This window comes from Pelodiscus sinensis, chromosome 27 (genome assembly GCF_052426305.1).
Source record: "Pelodiscus sinensis isolate ZL-2025 chromosome 27, ASM5242630v1, whole genome shotgun sequence".
In the NCBI taxonomy this organism is placed as follows: domain Eukaryota; kingdom Metazoa; phylum Chordata; order Testudines; family Trionychidae; genus Pelodiscus; species Pelodiscus sinensis.
In genome coordinates, this window is record NC_143078.1 from 16,211,615 (window position 1) to 16,218,412 (window position 6,798).

Sequence of the window (6,798 nt, forward strand, 5' to 3'; positions counted from 1 at the left end):
AACAACTGGTCTGACAGCACTTTATAGACTAACAAAACATGTCGATGGGATCGTGAGCTTTGGTGGGCACAGATGACCGGAGTGTTGAGTTTAGCATTTGCAGACCCAAAATAAATAGGGGAGAAGGGAGATGGGGGAAGGAGGAAAGAAAGAGGGAGAGGGCAGGAAACAAGGAGCAGAAGCTATGAAAATATCAAAGTGAAAAACAAGCAGGCTGAGGCTCCTAATAAACGTGTTAGTCTTTCAAGTGCCACTGGACTCCTTGTTGCTTTTGCTGAAACAGACTCACGCGGCTCCCTCTGAAATCTATGGAGAGGTTTGCCCTTAGAGTGGGTTCCTGTGCTCTGTGGGCTATAGAGTGCTGCTTTTGGTATCGGCAGCCTTCCTGCAGACCAGGTGCCCAGCCAGCAAAGCTGAGCCCGGGTGTACATGTTCTCAATGTCAGAGACCTGATACCTCCCAAAGTCTAATGTGTTGGGGCTCCTGGGTGGCTGCTTCATGTTCCGATGGTTCTTAGACGGTTGTTTGATGTGGCATGGGTACAATGGCCACTTGTCCCAGCCCTGGAGGACGGGATGAGCATGGGAGATTGGTTTAGTTCTGAGACAGGCCTTTGGCAGCCACTCAACAATTTCACCATCCGACACAGCCTGGCTAGAAAGTGCGCTACCCAGGGGGCGGCGGATTGTTAATCGTGATGCTGATGGCCTGGAGCTGGCAGGTACATGGGCACCACCTTTTTCAGGCTGGCTGTAAAGCCAAAGCATTTTGAGAGAGAGGCAAAGCAGTTCACCATACGCTGAATGCCCGGGTGTGTGATGAGAGCACAGCTGTCAGCAAGCTGGAGCTGTCCTAATTAAGGATGTAAAATCCCATCTAACTGGTTAAACGTTATGTTTAACTGGTTAACCACTTAAATGGGAGGGGCGGGCAGGGATCAGCCCCCCCCCTTGCTGCAGACGGGGGCTGCTCTGGCCAGGTGGGGCCCTTTGCAGACGGGGGCTGCTCTGGCCGGGCTTGTCCAACCCACCAGTTAGCTGTAACCACTAAGCATCACCGAGTAAGGGTGAAGTTAACCAGTTAACCATTCACATCTCCCATCCTAATAACTGTTCAGTTACCCAGCTGCAGACCCTGAATCTTAACCTCCCCCACCCTCTTCGGTCTGAAGTGGACGTGTATTCTCCATCAGAGCCCTGGAGAGAAAACAAGGGTGTGGCTGAAAAGACAATGGCAGAGAGAATGGGAGCCATTGTGCATCCCCGTTGGGGGCCATTTTGTGAGGGAAGGCTTCTGATGAGTCCTCACGCTCAGCAGCCATCACCTTCTCTGGATAGCCCCATGCAAGGAGTTTCCATGGGCCCTTGAGGCTCACTGTGGTGACAGCCGTGGACAGGACAACCAACGGGAGGTAAAGGTCCTTGTTCTGTTCACCAGCTTCTCTTGTGTTTGTCAGGCTGCAAAGATCACGTCCAGCACCAAAGCCACCCTATGACTGAGTCTGATAAGTGAGAGAGAAGCCTCTTGAGGACAAGCCACGCCAGGCTCAGACAGCAGTGAGATGCTGCCATAGTTGTCACAGCTGGAGATGCTTCCCTTCCTCTTATCAAGATGGACTACGAAAGCATCCTTATGCTTGTGTGGCACCGTGCCTGTCTAACCTTGACAAGGCTGGTGGGTTTCCTGATCACGTGGGCTTCTCCACACGTGTGCACTTCCAGTGAGCACTGTCAGGGCGTGGGGACTTGCCTGTGGACACCTGCATTTAACTCCACTTACAGATGAGCACACGAGCAGCTCCTTCAGAATTCCCCGGGATAAGTCAGTGGCACTATCTGGCATAGGCGAGGAGACTCTCAGGCTGCATCTAGACTGGCATGATTTTGCACAAATACTTTTAACGGAAAAGCTTTTCCGTTAAAAGTATTTGCGCAAGAGAGCGTCTAGACTGGCATGTGCCTTTGCGCAAAAGATTTGCTTTTGTGCAAAAGCATCCGTGCCAGTGTAGACGCTCTCTTGTGCAAGAAAGCTCTGATGGTCATTTTAACCATCGGGCTTTCTTGCACAAGAAATTAACATGGCTGTCTACACTGGCCCTCTTGTGCAAGAATACTTGTGAAAGAGGGCTTATCCCTGAGCGGGAGTGTCGGAGTATTGCGCAAGAACCACTGATTTTGTACATTACACAGTCAGTGTTCTTGCGCAAATACTCATGGCCAGTGTAGACAGGCGGCAAGATTTTGCGCAGAAGCAAATCATGCCAGTCTAGACGCACCCTCAATGTGCTCTGCCCAGGGAGAAAATATTGCCATTGTCTGTGAGCTACTAGTTACCATCTGCTGTGAGGATGGGGCTGTAACACTGGATTTGGGGTCACATAGCTTCATGCAGATCTAGAGCCTTTTGCTCCCAACGGTGGTTCTTGATCTGCCTTAATCAGGTTTGTTGTTACCTGGTCTTCATTGCTGATTTCTTTATCCTAAATGTAGGACTTTTGCCTGGGGTGCACGATCTCCACTAGCAGGCCTATTCCATGGGCACGCTCACTGAAGTAGTCTTGGTGTTTCTGCCTTACAAAATCAAAAACCTTGGACCCCATATCATATATGACATCTCTGAGCTTCTGCCTGGTTGCTTCAGTGTCTCTGGAGTTCCCTGGGACCTCGGCTAACACAGTCCCTGGTGTCTGCTTCCACTTTGCTTCTTTGCTGGTGTCTTTTGTGGCAGCTCATTGATCTTCTTGTGTGGTTTGTGATGTCTTCTGGGGCTCTCTGAGAAGTGTAGCGACAGGCTTCTCACAAGCTGATGGTTTGGCCAACACTTGGCTCTTTTCAAAGAGTGGATGATGTGCTCGTCTTTCGTGTCCTTAAACCGTACAACTGTGTAATGTGCCTGTTGTGTTCCAGGGTGCATCCATGTTGTCCTGACCTGGTGGAAGACTGTTGGTAATGGTCAGGTTGAACTTGGAGAGAAGTAGCTGCCTGTTGGAGTTTAACTTTCTACTGCTGTGATGGCCCTGTGCCCTGGGTCAAAATTGGCTTTAAAAAGTCTCCAAAGACAGATAAGGAGTTTGTCTTGGAGTGCCCACCTCTCTGAGGGTACGTCTACACTACAGCACTAATTCGAACTAACTTAATTCGAATTAGTGCATCTAGACCTAAAAACTAATTCTAATTTGTGTTTTCCTAATTCGAACTAGCATGTCCACATTGAGTGGACCCTGAACCGAAGTTAAGGCTGGCCGGAAGCAGTGCCGGCAGGGCATCAGGTTAGGACTTAGAGCGTGGAGCTGCTGTCTCAGGCTAGCCGAGGGCTGTGCTTAAAGGGACCCGACCCCCACCCCGGACAGACAGTTCTCAGGGTTCCCCGCTTGCTTGTCTAACTCGATGAGGGACAGCAAAACAGTCCTGGCTTGGAGTGCCCGGAGTGCCCACACTCGGCACATCACAGCACTCGGCCATCAGCCCAGCTGCACTTGCCGCAGGCTGCCATCCGGGGGGGTCAATTGGGGGGCTGTCAGGATCCAGGAGGCCCTGCAGGAGAGCTTCCGCCCCAAGGAGCCCGTGGAGCCACCCCAGTCCTCCCCATCGGGGGCTCGTGCCCCATTCCTCCCTCCCCTCCTTCCACTTACCCCTCCCTAGCCCCCCTTCCTGATGTAAAAAATAAAGGACACGTGTGTTCAAAAATAGAAACTCTTTTTATTTAACAAAACTGGGGAGGGGGGGGATGAACCTCTGGGGATACTGGGAAAAGGAGGTGGGAGCGGGGAAGAGAGAGGGTGGGAGAGGAGAGGGGGAAACCTGGGTGGAGGGAGCTGGAAGGGGAAGCCAGGGGAAGAAGGAGGAGGGGAAGTATAAAACTATGGTACGCCATATCTTCAGTACTGGGTACAGATGTGGTCGTCTCACCTCAAAAAAGATATTTTGGCCTTGGAAAGGGTTCAGAAACGGGCAACTAAAATGATTAGGGGTTTGGAATGGGTTCCATATGAAAAGAGGCTAAAGAGACTGGGACTTTTCAACTTAGAAAAGAGGAGACTGAGGGGGGATATGATAGAGGTCTATAAAAGCATGAGTGGTGTGGAGAGGGTGCATAAAGAAAAGTTCTTCATTAGTTCCCATAATATAAGGGCTAGAGGACACCAAATGAAATTAATGGGCAGCAGGTTTAAAACTAATAAGCGAAAGTTCTTCTTCACACAGCACATAGTCAACCTGTGGAACTCCTTGCCACAGGAGGCTGTGAAGGCTAGAACTAGAACAGAGTTTAAAGAGAAGTTAGATAAATTCATGGAGGTTGGGTACATGGAGTGCTATTAGCCAGGGGGTAGGAACGGTGTCCCTGGCCTCTGTTTGTGGAAGGCTGGAGAGGGATGGCACGAGACAAATCGCTTGGTCATTGTCTTGGTCCATCCCCTCCGGGGTCCCTAGGGTTGGCCGCTGTCGGCAGACAGGCTGCTGGGCTAGATGGACCTTTGGTCTGACCCAGTACGGCCGTTCTTATGTTCTTATGTTCTAAGCTCAGGGCTCAGGGTCGGGGGTCTCACTGGAACAACTTGATTTTCATGCAAACCTGCTCCTGGGTTCGCATGTGGCCTTTAGTGGCCAGGCTGGCAGCTATCCTGCCCTAGACAGCTGCATTCCTGTGCCTAGTGCGGAGATCATGGACGTTGGAGGCCTCCCCCCAAACCTCGATGAGGTCCACGATCTCCACACTAGACCAGGCGGGCGCCCGCCTCTTGCGGCCCCGGGCAGGCTCCTGGGAGCCACTAGCCTGGTCCTGAGAAGAGGCGGAGGGCTGGGGGGCAGCGGGTGGCTGGCTCATGCCGTGCCAGGTGCAGGGTCTGCTGGCTGGGTGCTGGCAGACTTGCAACTGGCAAAGGCACTGTAGCCAGACCGTGCCCCTTTAAGGGCTCCAGGGCCAGGAGGGGGGCAGACAAGTTTCCCTGGTTTGGCCCAGAGTGGCCACCAGGGCAAGCTGGGGGGGGTTAGCCTCCAACTAGTTTGAATTAAGTGGCTACACAGCCCTTAATTCGAACTAGGCTTAGTCCTCGTGGAATGAGGTTTACCTAGTTCGAATTAAGCGCTCCGCTAGTTGGATTTAAATTCGAACTAGCGGTTTGTATGTGTAGCCCCTATGAAAGTTAATTCAAAGTAACGGCTGTTAGTTCGAATTAACTTTGTGGTGTAGACATACCCTGAAAGCCTGGTTGAAATCTTCATTAAATGCCCCCTAACTGGTGAGTCATTGTCAGCAACATCAGGCTGTCTGGTGAACTCTCCCTCACTCTCTCGGCTCATCCTTGGCCTTGCCAATCCAGCAGTAGGTGTAGCCTGCTCCCTCGTCCTCCAGGTGGGACTCAGAGTCTGGCTTCACGGGGGACAGCAAGGTCTGTTATAGCTCTTCAGTGTCTGGCAGTTTGGGCTGTCCTTCGGTCTGGTCTCTGGCCATTGTCAAGATGAGTTCTAACATTGTCAGGCTGTGAGTGTTTGTTTTGATTTGGGAGGCTGAGTTGGATGGCCAACCAGGATGTTATAGAAGGGTGTTAAAATTCTCTCTCTGGCTTGGGGAGAGCTGTGCTTTCCGTTAAAAGTATTTCCACAAAAGAGCGTCTAGATTGGCACGGATGCTTTTGCACAAAAGCATCCGTGCCCAGTATAGATGCGCTTTTGCGCAGGAAAGCTCCGATGGCCATTTTAGCCATCGGGCGTTCTTGCGCAAAAAATTAAGGTGCCTGTCTACACTGGCCCTCTTGCGCAAGTATTCTTGCGCAAGAGGGCTTCTCCCTGAGCGGGAGCGTCAAAATATTTGCGCAAGAAGCACTGAATTCTTACATTAGATCGTCAGTGTTCTTGCGCAAATTCAAGTGGCCAGTGTAGACAGCTGGCAAGTTTTTGCGCAAAAGTGACTGCTTTTGCGCAAAATCTTGCCAGTCTAGACGCACCCTTGGTGTTTTTCTAAAGGCCTGGAGTCAATTGATTATGTAGGAATCTCAGCTTTCATTTAAAAAAAAGTTCTCTATACTTCTGGGCCTTCCAGCTAAGGAGGAAAGCTTTAAAACATGTACCCTAAATACTCAAGAAACAAAAGGCCAATAAAAATCCAACAGGTTTGATTTTTAAAAATCTTATGATTTGTAGACCATTCTCATAACTTTGTGTAGGCGTTCCTTGTGATGTTTGGGTTGGCAATATTGCTCTTTGATTGATGAATTTAGAGAGGTCTCTCCCTTCAGTTTCCCTTTCCACCCTCCTTTTTTGTCACAGGTCATCAGAGAATCATAGAGACAATGGAGAGTAGGGTGAGTCCATGACTATGGTTAATGACTGGTCAGGGTGACTAACTATTATCAGCCAGTGGTCTGAATGAGCTATATACTGCCATCTGTGAATCAACTGTAGGAAAAGGCTTCACGAGCAGACCTTGTTTATATAGACAACCTACTTTGCCACAGAGATCAGTAGACACACTTGCTGTCTCAAGGTGATCAATTTTGGCTCTTTTGGGTTGAAATTCACTTAAGACTTGGAGCTGGAAGAACGTTATCCATATTGTAGGATTAAAAGACCTGAACTTAATATGAGCTGGCTTAGGGTCTACCATAACTTGAACACTAAGCAGAGGATAGTGAGTCACATCTAACTGAAAGTCACAGAAGATGGAAACAGGTTTTATTTCTGGTGGTGTAGAGTCTATTTGGGAGTCCTCAATTATATCTGACACTTTACATCCAGAATGCGTCTAGACTGGCAAGATTTTGTGCAAAAACTTGCCAGCTGTCTACACTGGCCGCTTGAA